The sequence below is a fragment of the Lactuca serriola genome, chromosome 7 (genome assembly GCF_051521515.1).
Source record: "Lactuca serriola cultivar US96UC23 chromosome 7, Lser_US96UC23_V15, whole genome shotgun sequence".
NCBI lineage: Eukaryota > Viridiplantae > Streptophyta > Magnoliopsida > Asterales > Asteraceae > Lactuca > Lactuca serriola.
In genome coordinates, this window is record NC_136414.1 from 91,661,443 (window position 1) to 91,674,645 (window position 13,203).

Genomic DNA, 13,203 nt, shown 5'->3' on the forward strand with positions numbered 1-13,203 from the left:
TTCTTGAAATGGAGAAATATGAGTTGTTGTCTACAAGTCAGTTGTGCATTGATAATGCGTAAACGCATCAGTAACTTGATGTTATAAAACGTATTGGTGTGCATGATTTGATGAGTGAATACTGCACGCATATAAGTCAAAGTTTATCCGTTTCTTTTGCCCTAACGAAAAAAGTGATATCTATGAGACCCTTGATGATTTGATGATGACATCTAAAGCGCTTCGCCAAGCCTGGACTAAATTGATGTGTTCAATTAATAGTCTGATTTCGGTCATCATAAATCAGAAATCGGGAAACAAAACTTGGACAATGAGATTGATTATAATCCATGTCTCATGTACTTAAGATATCTTGTAGAACGGAGGAATATTTGATCACTTATCTTAGGACACGTAATTGACTGGGTCAAAGTTCGACAACGAATTTGAGAGCTACAATTTGCTAATCAATTTAGAAATTATAATGGCAAATATACTTATTAGACTTATCCAAGTGGGTGACTGTTGGATTAGGTGTCTAAGCTCAAAAATATAATTGGTATATACTTGAATTGATAGTAGCACAGTCCTTTTGGGTTGCCCTCAAAACTAGCAACCGGACATGATGACTTTTAAAGAGAGTTTGAATTTATTATTTGATTAATAAAGTGAGATAGTTCATTGTTAATGTATTATGAAAATAATATATTAATTAGAAATCATATTATTTAATTAATAATTAATCAGAAATTAATTGGAATTAATTTTCGGATTAATTGAATTAATTAAAAGTATAGGGGCTGTTTGACAATTTATGGATAGCTGAGTAAAGAGGCTCTAGAACCTCCCTAGAAGAGGTTGGACTAAAACTTCTCGGAAGGCCCTAAAATTTTCGTCCAAGGGCTCTTGGATGGGGATTCTTGGGCTGCTTGGTCCTTAAGCTAAGGACTTAGCGTTTCCTCCTGAAACCCTAGCTTCGACTCTAAGCTACCTCACCTATATAAAGGGCCTTACGCCTTCATATTTTCGGCCACCTAGAAACCCTAGAAGAGTAACCAAAATTCTCAAGTCTCCTCTCTTCTCTCTGATGGGTTTTAGGTAAAACAAATAAACTAGAAAACAATTCCTAAGGTCACATGCAACCTACTTTGGATCTATGTTTTAACTATTGAACATACAACTTTGAATTGCAAAACAAGAACCCTAGAGGAGAGAGGCTAATTTCGAAATTAACAAACTAGGGTTAGGAGTTACATACCTTTCAATTGTTATAGCAAACAATTGACAATTCCCTTGATCTTGATCTTGATCTTCTTGGAAGCTTAGCACCACAAGTGTAATGCCTCTAATGGAATCACACCCAAACTAGCAAGAAGGAAAGTAGAGGAGAGAGGGGAGAGGGTGTATGCAAAATCTCGGCCTTAGGGTTTCTTCAAAAGAAAGAGTTACCAAAATGTGAACCAGGAGGCTCCTTATATAGCTGAGGGATCTAGGGTTTAGGGGAAATCCTAGTTATCCTTTGCTTAGGGCCTAAGCAAACCCAAGGGCCTTATCCAAGTCCCTATGGACGAAATTATTAGGGGAACCCTAAAGATTTCGTCCACCCTCTTCCAAGGGGGTTCTAGAGCCTTCCACTCAACTATTAGATAATTGCAAACTAGTCCCTGCACTTTGTAATTAATTCTGTTAACCCCAAAATTAATTCTAATAAATTTCTGGTTAAATATTAATTAAACATAATGATTTCTAATTAATATATTAATCTTTTAATATATTAATAAATTCATTTATATTAATTTATTAATCTTATAATAAATTAATATCCCTCATTTCATAATTTCTTTGTCCGGTTGCTAGGTTTGAGGGCAACCCAAAAGGACTGTGCTGCTATCAATTCAAGTACATACCAATTATAGTTATGGGCTTAGACACCTAATCCAAAAGTCTCCCACTTGGATAAGTCTGTAACTATAATTGCTAGTATGAATTCTAAATTTGACCAACAAATTGTAGCTTCCAAAAGCTGCTGCCGAACTCTGACCCAGTCAGTTACATGTCCTAAGATAAGTGATCATATAATCCTTCGTTCTGCTAGATATCCCTAGACAAAAGACATGGATTGTAATCAACCTCTTTGTCCAGAATCTATGTTTCCCGATTCCTGATTTGTGATGATGTAGGACTTATAATTGAACACATCAATTTAGTCCTGGCTGGGCCTAGCACATAAGTCAACACCAAATCATCGAGGGGCCCACAAATATCGCTTTTCCGGTTAGGGAAAAAGGAACGAATAAACGTTGACTCATATGCTTGTATCTTTTACTCATCAAATTATACATGACAATACGTTTTATAACACCAAGTTACTGATGTGTTTTTGTATCACCAATGCATGACCAACTTGTAAATTACAACTCATATATCTTCGTTTCAAGATTATAAGATATTATCGTCTCAGTATTACTCATGATGAATTCCATGAAGTAATACTCTGAGCGAGGGTTTATTCGATACTCAAATCTCAATTTCTGAGTACTCATGAACGTTGCAGCAAATCTATTGCCATGTCTATCCTTAGACAATCTACAATCTAGTTCATGACAGTCTTGATTCACTACTTACTTCCAAAAGTACGAGCGACTGTGGAGTTTGAATAATCTTATTATTCGGGAAGTAAAACAGGAAAAAATGAAACACAATAATAAACAATTGACAAAAGGTAGAAGCCAAACTTATAAATAATACTTTATTATTTAATCACCAAAAGTCAATTACATTTACTTTGTTACAAGTTTCAGAACAAAACTAATCTAACTACTAAAACTAATATCATCTTTCAGTCCTATGCTCCGAGCATGCTGAATACGCTTAGCCCTACTCAGACCCTTTGTGAGGGGACCTGCGGGGTTATCTTCAGATGACACCCTCTTCACTATAAGATGACCTTCTTCTACTTTATGTCTGATGAAATGGTACTTTCTGTCAATATGTCTGGTTTTACCATGATCTCTCGGTTCCTTTGTTAAGGCAACCGCTCCTTCATTATCGCAGAACAGTTCCATAGGCTCCTGGATGGTTGGAACAACTCTGAGATCCCCGATGAAGTTCCTCAACCAAGCCGCTTCTTTCGACACTTCACTTGCTGCTATGTACTCTGATTCACAAGTAGAATCAGCCACCGTATCTTGCTTGGAACTCTTCCAAGTAACTGCTCCTCCATTCAGTAAAAATACCCAGCCCGACTGAGAACGGAAGTTATCTCTATCCGTCTGAAAGCTGGCATCACTGTAACCATCTACTCTCAAAGTATCATTGCCACCAAGCACAAGGACCCAGTCCTTCGTCCTTCGCAAATACTTGAGTATATTCTTTACGGCTATCCAATGAGCTCTACCTGGGTTTCCCTAATAGCGACTGACCATGCTCAAAGCAAATGCCACATCAGGGCGAGTACATGTCATGGCGTACATGATCGATCCGACAGCGGAAGCATAAGGTACACGATTCATGTCATCTATTTCCTCATCTGTACTCGGGCATTGAGTCTTACTCAATTTTGTGTTGCTCTGGATAGGTAGCTCTCCCTTCTTGGAATTTTCCATACTAAACCTCTTTAGTACCTTATCCAAGTATGTGCTCTGACTAAGTCCAATTAGTTTCTTCTTTCTATCTCTCGATATTCTAATCCCAAGAATATAGGCGGCTTCTCCAAGGTCTTTCATGGCAAAACACTTTCCAATCCAAGACTTAACTTCATTCAAGGTTGGAACGTCGTTACCAATGAGTAATATGTCATCGGCATATAACACCAGAAAAGTTACTATACTCCCACTAGCCTTGATATACACACAAAAATCATCTTCACTTCTAGAGAAACCAAACTCTTTGACTTTCTCATGGAAGCAAAGATTCCAGCTGAGAGATGCTTGTTTCAATCCATAAATGGATTTCTCAAGGTTGCATACTCTATTGGGAAACTTTGCATCAACAAAACCCTCTGGCTGACTCATGTAAAGATCCTCAGCCAACTTCCTGTTAAGGAAGGCAGTCTTGACATCCATCTGCCAGATTTCATAGTCATGAAAGGCGGCTATGGCGAGCAATATCCTAATAGATTTAATCTTAGCCACTGGCGAAAAAGTCTCATGATAGTCAACCCCTGGGGTTTGAGTGAAACCTTTTGCAACCAGTCGAGCCTTGAATGTATGCACATTCGCATCCATGTCTGTCTTCTTCTTGAAGATCCATTTGCACCCAACCGTCTTCCGACCTAGTGCACTATCAACCAAATTCCAAACTTGGTTGTCATACATGGACTTAATCTCGCTGTCCATTGCCTCTTTCCACTTGGAAGCCTCTAGGCCTGCCATTGCTTCCTTATAAGTGACTGGTTCATCTAAGTTTACCAGTGTTCTGTCACTTATGACTGTGTCACCATCTGAAGTAATATGAAAACCATACAACTCAAGTGACACACTCACCCTAGTGGATCTTCAAAGAGGTAATGATTTATCAACCGGTTCAACATGAACTGTTTCCTCTGGTTGAGTGCTAGTGTCATCTAAGGTTCCTTCATTGGTTGACTCTTAAATCTCTTCAAGGTCAATGGTACAACCACTGTCCTCTTTGAATATGAGCTCTCTTTCTAGAAAGACTTCTCTTCGAGCCACAAACACCACGTTCTCACTAGGTCTGTAGAACAAATATCCAAAATACTGCTTTGGGTAACCAATGAAAACACATTTCTCACTTCTAGCTGCTAGCTTGTCGTGAGTCTCTCGTCTTACGAAAGCTTCACAACCCTAGAATTTAATATGTGCTAACGAGGGAACTTTCCCTGTCCACATTTCTTGAGGTGTTTTGGCAACCTTCTTTGTAGGGACAAGATTGAGGATGTGGGCGGCTGTCTCTAACATACCCCCCGAAGTGAATAGGAAGCGAGGCACGACTCATCATAGAACGAACCATGTCTAACAAGGTTCGATTACGCCTCTTAGCTACACCATTCAACTGTGGTGTCCTAGGAGGAGTCAATTGTGAGACTATCCCACATTCTTTCAGATAGTCGTTGAACTCGATGCTAAGATACTCCCCGCCTCTATCGGATCTAAGTATCTTTATCTTTCTGCCCAATTGATTTTCGACTTCATGCTTAAACTCTTTGAACTTTTCAAAGGTTTCTGACTTATGTTTGATCAAGTAGATGTAACCATATCTGCTATAATCGTCAGTGAAAGCCACATAGAATCGATTAGCATCCCTTGTGGTTGATCTGAAGGGCCTACACACATCTGTGTGTATGAGATCCAACATACCTTCACCTCTTTCACAAGACCCTGTGAATGGTGATTTTGTCATCTTTCCCAAAAGACAAGATTCACACATATCATCTGATTTTAGGTCAAATGATTCCAACACTCCATCCTTTTGGAGTTGGGCTATGCGTTTCTTGTTAATGTGTCCAAGACAACAATGCCACAAACATGGCTTGTCTACACTATTAGACAGGTCAATATTAAGTACACTATTTCCTAAGCTATCAACACAAGTCATTGTTTCATACACGCCATCACAAGGTAAAGCTTCAAACATAAAAACACCATTCTTATAAACAGAAATTGAACCATTCAAATCATTAAAAGAATATTTAAAACCTTGTTTGAACAATGCATGAAATGAAATAATGTTTCTCGTCATCTCAGACGAATAGCAACAATTTATTAAGTCTAATCTAACATCATTACTAAGCAAAAGTTGATAAACTCCGATCTTGGCTACTGGTGATGACTTCTTGTTTCCCATGATCAAGTTTATCCTACCTCGCTCTATCTCCTCACTTTCCCTTAGCCCCTGCAAATCAGAACAGATGTGAAAACCACATCCTGTATCAAGGACCCATGAACTAGGAGATAATGAGTTTTTAGAAGAAATAGTGTAAATACCTGCCGAAGATGGCTTCACTTTTCCATCTTTGATGTCCTGCAGATATTGTGGGCAAGATCTCTTCCAATGCCCCTTTTGATTGCAGTAAAAGCAAACGGCCTCTTTTGGATCAGAAACATGGGGAGTGGAACCATTGGGCTTAGCCTTTGGGCCATTACTAGATGACACAGCTCGAGCCTTGCTCTTCCAGTTTTGGTTGGGAGGACCTTTCCTCTTCTTCCCCTTTCCCTGTCCAATGGCCAAGATAGGGGCACTAGCAGGTGTGGAGGGTATACTTTTGCCCTTCATCCCTGCCTCAGCTGTCTGCAACAAGTTGTGCAATTGGGCCAATGTCTGCTCAGTGTTGTTCAAATGGTAAGTTAAAATAAACTGACCATAACAATCAAGCAACGAGTTCAATACCATGTCAATGGCCAATTCCTCATCTAAGTGAATGTTGAGCTTGACCAAACGCTCTATGTAGCATTGCATTCTTTGCACATGAGATACAACCGATTCCCCTTCTTTCATCTTGCAAGCCATGAGTGACTTGACTACCTCAAACTTTTCTTGACGAGCTCGCTTATGGTACTTTTCCATAAGGTCCTTGTTCATGTCAAAAGGCCAGTAGTCCTCATAGTACCTCTGCAATTCTGGGGACATGGTTGCAACCATGATGCATGCCACTTTGGTAGCATCATCATAGTGCTTCTTGTAGGCAACATATTTTTCGGGAGTGGCTTTGGACTCATCAAGTTCTTTGAGCTCCTTTTCAAGGACATACTCTTTGTCCTCAAATCTGAGTGCCATCTTGGTGTTACGCATCCAATTGTTATAGTTCGAGCCATCCATAACGACTTTAGCGCAAATGTTGAGCAAAGAGAAGTTGTGGTTGGAGGATGACGAAGCAGAAGTGTTTCCAGGAGTAGACATCTGAAAAGAAAGATAGTTTTAGTTAGATTTCAAGACACCTCAATATAATAACCCAAAGGTATCATATCAAGGTTAGGATCCAACTATGACGATTTACAACTTAGAAATGGGATGCCGAGATCCAAGTTCAAATCTCATAAGGTAGGTGAATGACGATTCACCAATTCCACCATTAGATAAAATAAACGAAGTGAAATTCCTAGTTCTTTTAAGATACATTAAAACTATTTAATGGCATGTTTTAATCTCGGATTATGCTCTACTATTTGTGACTGGGATACCGAGGATCACAAACTAGATGCGAATAACCATGCAAATGTGCTTGGTAACCTTATTGTCTTTATCTTTAACTATTGATGTGCCGGTAAACCACACACGCTCCATCAAAATGATAATTATAAGATACCCATTACTACTCTTTATTAGTGCCTTTTAGTGTGCCGGTTAACCACACACGCTCCACTAACGACCAATAAAGCATAATATGCAATTTCATGGATTAGCATACTTTTCACATTTTTCCTAAGGTAACTAGAGTTGGGATTTTGAAAAATAATGTTCTAGTACTTTCTTTAATAGCATTATACTTTTAATGATAAGTAGTTGTCCTATCAAATCCGTTCTGATAACGACCCTCCACTAATCAAGGAAGCGGTGGGTGAGAGTGGACACCCATTCAACTACCATTTTATAGGCAGTTTCCTTATACCCCCTTATAGATTAGCTTCGTGAATAAGGCATACTAGCGATTTGACTGACCATATTCTTATACATATATAATATTAAACTTTTAATTATAATATATATAAGGTGTGTTTTAAAACATTTTAAAACTCCAAGGGTTTATATAAATTTCGAAATTTAAACTATTAAATTTAAAATTTAAATAAACCAATTATTTAGATTTAATATTTATCTATTAATTATATTTTAATTAATTTATTAAATCTTGTAAGGATTATCCAATTAAATTAAACAATTAATTTAATCCTAATCCTTATCCCTCTAAATTTCGAAATTTAGGGTAAGGATAATTATCCAATTAATCTAATCAAGTAACAATTATCCAAAACAAAAACCCAAAAATCTATAGCATATTTTCGAAATTCACAAGGGAGGAGGCTAGGGTTTTCAAAACCCTAACCCTAATTTCGATTAGGGTTCTTTGGAGGCTAGGGTTTTCAATAACCCTTTGATCCATAACCCTAAAAATCGAAAAATGGCCTTTAGGGTTTAATAGCTATAAACCCTAATTTGAAATTCAACAATTGTAGCAATTCAATTTAAAAACAAAACAATGGCTTTGATACCACTGATGGGTTTTAGGTAAAACAAATAAACTAGAAAACAATTCCTAAGTTCACATGCAACCTACTTTGGATCTATGTTTTAATTATTGAACATACAACTTTGAATTGTAAAACAAGAACCCTAGAGGAGAGAGGCTAATTTCGAAATTAACAAACTAGGGTTAGGAGTTACATACCTTTCAATTGTTATAGCAAACAATTGACAATTCCCTTGATCTTGATCTTCTTGGAAGCTTAGCACCATAAGTGTAATGCCTCTAATGGAATCACACCCAAACTAGCAAGAAGGAAAGTAGAGGAGAGAGGGGAGAGGGAGTATGCAAAATCTCGGCCTTAGGGTTTCTTCAAAAGAAAGAGTTACCAAAATGTGAACCAGGAGGCTCCTTATATAGCTGAGGGATCTAGGGTTTAGGGGAAACCCTAGTTATCCTTTGCTTAGGGCCTAAGCAAACCCAAGGGCCTTATCCAAGCCCCTATGGACGAAATTATTAGGGGAACCCTAAAGATTTCGTCCACCCTCTTCCAAGGGGGTTCTAGAGCCTTCCACTCAACTATTAGATAATTGCAAACTAGTCCCTGCACTTTGTAATTAATTCTTTTAACCCCAAAATTAATTCTAATAAATTTATGGTTAAATATTAATTAAACATAATGCTTTCTAATTAATATATTAATATTTTAATATATTAATAAATTCATTTATATTAATTTATTAATCTTATAATAAATTAATATCTCTCCTTTCATAATTTCCTTGTCCGGTTGCTAGGTTTGAGGGCAACCCAAAAGGACTGTGCTGCTATCAATTCAAGTACATACCAATTATAGTTATGGGCTTAGACACCTAATCCAACACTCTCCTCTATCATATTCTTGCTAGTGTTGGGTGTGAACCATTAGAGACGCGACATTTGTGGTGCTTGCTCTCTAAGCTTCAACAACACAAGGGATTCATTGTTATTCTTCAATAACAATCAAATGTATGTTTTCTAACCCAAGATGCTAATTTCGAAAATAGTATAGGTTTCCTAGGGTTTCCAAATTGGTGTTCAAATGTTGTATGTTCAACTAGAGAAAACATAGATCAACAATTAGGGTTGCATGTACACATATGATTTTTTGTTTGTTATGCTCAAAACCTATCGGTTCCCACATAACTTGACTATTATCAATTAATTGTTCCAATAAATGCCTTGATGATCAGTCAGTCATCTGAGGGTTGACTTAGATTAGATCTCTACTTTTGTAGCCACTTCGCGTTCAAAGTGTTAAGTAACTTCCTCACAAGACAACAATTGTTGTATTAACATTGTCAATTTAGCCAAGTTTTCTTCTTTATATGTTCTGGAAACTTCTCTTCACACCTTAAGGCCACGCCGTGAGCACTGGATTCCTAATAACTTAATGGATTAAGACGTTTTCTTTGATTCTAAGGGCTCCAATGCTCAGATCTGGTCCATTCTATGGTCTAAATGGATAAAGTTTCCAACTTTATCCCTTAAGACCCACCAAGAGATAAAGATCTCAACTCCTAGGTCCAAAAATGGCAAAAACACAAGTTGGCTTAATCAATAAGAACTTAATCTTAAAGACCTCTTGTCCAACAATTCCATAAAGGTTTCTAGCACCATTACTAACATAAAAATTCATGCTTTTCAGACATTCATGTCCAATGCATGTCTTGAACTCCTATTAGGTCAAAATGAGGGTTAAAGGCCAAAAATCCATGCATGACAACAAAACTCGTTCCTATTAAGACCTAAAGCACAAAATACTCCAAATGGCCTAAAGATTCATAAAGTTGCAAACTTTATGAGATCTCGCCACTCAAACCCATCAAGACATGAAGAAAAGGGAAAAAATGTAAAGATCTAGCAACTTAGCAAGGAAAAGGTTGGGTCTTGGTCACTCACCAAGGTCCAGAAGATGTGCTAGCTGATGTAGATGATGCTTTCAAGGTAAAGTACCACACCAAGGGCTTCCTTCTGCTTCAAAGATCACCAAAAACACCAAGAATGAGTTCATAATTGCAATGGAGGCTAGTGTTAGGGTTTCTGAGCTTGAGAGGGTGATGGAGGCTGAATGATCCTGAAACCCTAGCCTTAATGTTCTTTAAATAGGGACCAAAGCCCAAAGATTAGGGGGTTTCTCTAAAAACATCTGCCACGCCGTAGCGAGTCATTTAAATCCACGACCCAAATCAATACCGTCATGTCGTGGTGAAGCTCCACCACGTTGTGGCCACCCAAAAATAAGGTTTGATATTTAAAAATTGTTCATACCTGGAACGGGTGTTACAATTCAATATAAATTAACAATACCCAAGCATCTAAATTGCTTTTTGGTTGGTCCTGCAACAATGGCATCTATAATTTAAACTCCAGAACGTTTTCAGTTCATTTCAGAGGTGTTCTATGTTGTAACATCCGAGAATTTGGGTGTATATATTTAACCTTTCTTCTTCTCCAAGTTGTCAAGTTTAGTCCATAAAAGAAGAGTGTGGCAGGCGAGTACGTTGGGCGTACTAAGGAGTACGCTGCGCGTACTCGTAGGATGGTTTTGGACGCGGACGCTGCTAGGTACGCTGGGCGTACCAATGATTAAGCTGGGCGTAGTCAGACCAGATGCAAAACCCTAAATGAGACTTGTGCACTATATAAGGAATGCTATGGCCTTATCCTCAGCCACCATTCTTCAGAGGGAAACCCTAAGAGAGCATCATCATCGTTCTAAGTTGTGTGTGAGTGTTTTGAGCTAGAAAGAGCCTTTTTGTGATGGATAAGAAGAAGAGAAGGTCTTTGTGGAGGATAGAAGTTGGAGTTCAAGTTTGGATCTGAGTTCTTCAGAGTGTAGAGCTTCTTCTAGAGGTATAAAGCTCAGAGCTTTCCTTATCATGTTTGTGTTGTGCTTGTTGGACCCAATTTTAGGGTTTTTGGTCCCAAGATGGAGGCTTTATGAGCAAATGGCCTCCATAAGCTAGAATTTGCCTTATTTTAGTGTATTATGAGTTGTAAGTTCGTAAAAATCCAGTCTTGGTAGTTAATATTAAGACAAGCTTGAGTTAAGGACTTAATGAGGAAAGAGGTTAAGAGTTTGGAGAGGTTGGTGCTCTTTATAGCCATGCAAAGGCTTAAAGGTTCCGACTTTATGGCTTAAGAGGCAGTAGAGAGCCTAGATCTGTGATATGAGCCTATGTCTTAACCTATTCAGACCAAAAATAGAGAAAGGATAAGCCTAGGACTTACGCTGGGCGTAAGTCTCAGAACGCGCAACGTAGTAGGTTGAGGTCCCCGATTAGTTTCAGGCGCTTGAGTACGCTGAGCGTACCAAGGGGGTACGCCCCGCGTAACTCCTTCTGGGTTTTTTTTGGCTAAGCATTTTATTGGGCCTTGAAGTGTTGGGCCTGGAGTTTGGACCTCATGCAATAGAGTCTTAGACTAGAGAAGTGTATATATATGTGCTTTGGGCTTGCGTTTTTGTTTGGGGAATTAGGCCGTGTGGGGACCCATTTATTATTGGGCCTTGGTGGGCCCAATGGGTTTAGGACATTGATGGGCTGGTAGGTGGTCTATCTTTAGACCTAATAATTAAGGGGTTGGACCTAGTTCCTAATTGAGATACTTGTGGGTTTGGCACAGAGATAGAGGCCGGTGCATATCAACAGCATCTATAGGAGCTGTTCATCATCTGAGGTGAGTCTTCTTACTATACTTTACCTAGAGTGGTAATTAGAGTTATGTGATAGAGTATTTTCTATGCTATTTATATGATGTTATACACTGCATTATTTCTATGTGATTTATGCTATGTATGTTTCAGAGTTTACAGAGTTAGGACCGGAAGGTCCACAGAGTTAGGACCAGAGGGTCCACAGAGTTATGGGACTGGAGGGTCCCACTGAGACACATTGACTAGAAGGTCAGACAGAGTTATAGCCTCGAGTAGCTAATATGTGTTGTATGTGGTATTTTGGGGAACTCACTAAGCTTCGTGCTTACCGTGTTATGTGTTATGTGTTTCATGTTTTCTTCTCAGGATCACGGGACGGCACCGGCTTGATTGTACACACACCAGAGAAAGAGTTAAGATGATCCTGGATTAATAATGGAGTTGTGCTTTGTAATTGAATAAAAGAGATTTTTATACGATATGTAATGAAGAGTATGCATTTTAAAAATGAAAAATTGTTTTAAATTTTCACGTCGTTACATATGCATTCCAAAACAGTAATTATAGATGAATAAGCACGTTATACAAACAAGCAAAGTAGGTTTTTGAAGCGAAGAACATACCCGTAAAATAACGAGGTCGTAGTGGTCTTCTTCCATGTCGGAGTTGCATGTCGGAGATCAGAATAAGGATCGGGGTCACACGTCGAAATTGAATGGGAAGGTTGGAGGAAGATCCAAAATGAAGTCAAGGGTCCAGATTTTTTCAAATTCTATTCTGGAATTTGAATTTCAAATTCCCGATGTGGAGCACGAACAGTTTGTTTGGAATGGAAATTCTGAAGGCAAGGTAATGGCCTATCCACCTGAAAATGAGTCTAAAATATGTTGTGAAATGTCATATTCCAGACCAAGTGGTCATTTCATAAAAAAAGATTATATGTTTAAAAAACACCCAAAATGGTTAAATTACTCAATTTCCCTTTAAAATTTAGGTACTGTTGTCTATACCTACTTTTTCCTATCATTACCCCTCAATCATTATATGTTTTATACCAGATTTTATACTATTTATTTTTATAACACATTTTCATAATTCCAACCAATCCATACAAAATATACTCTTTCAAAACATTAAATAATGTGATGCAAACAATAAGACAATTAACCAATGCATGCGATGCTATGATCTGTTCCCTTTTTCAGTTTTAAGGACATTCTACATTTAAAATTTTACACAAAAAATTCAAAACAACAATAAACTCACCACCATTAACCAACTATTGGTAACCTTCCACTATCGTCGGACACTAATCGTCGGATTTTACCACTGAGTGAGAAAAAGACAAAACGAGAGAGGGACACTGCATTCAACACACTATCGGCGA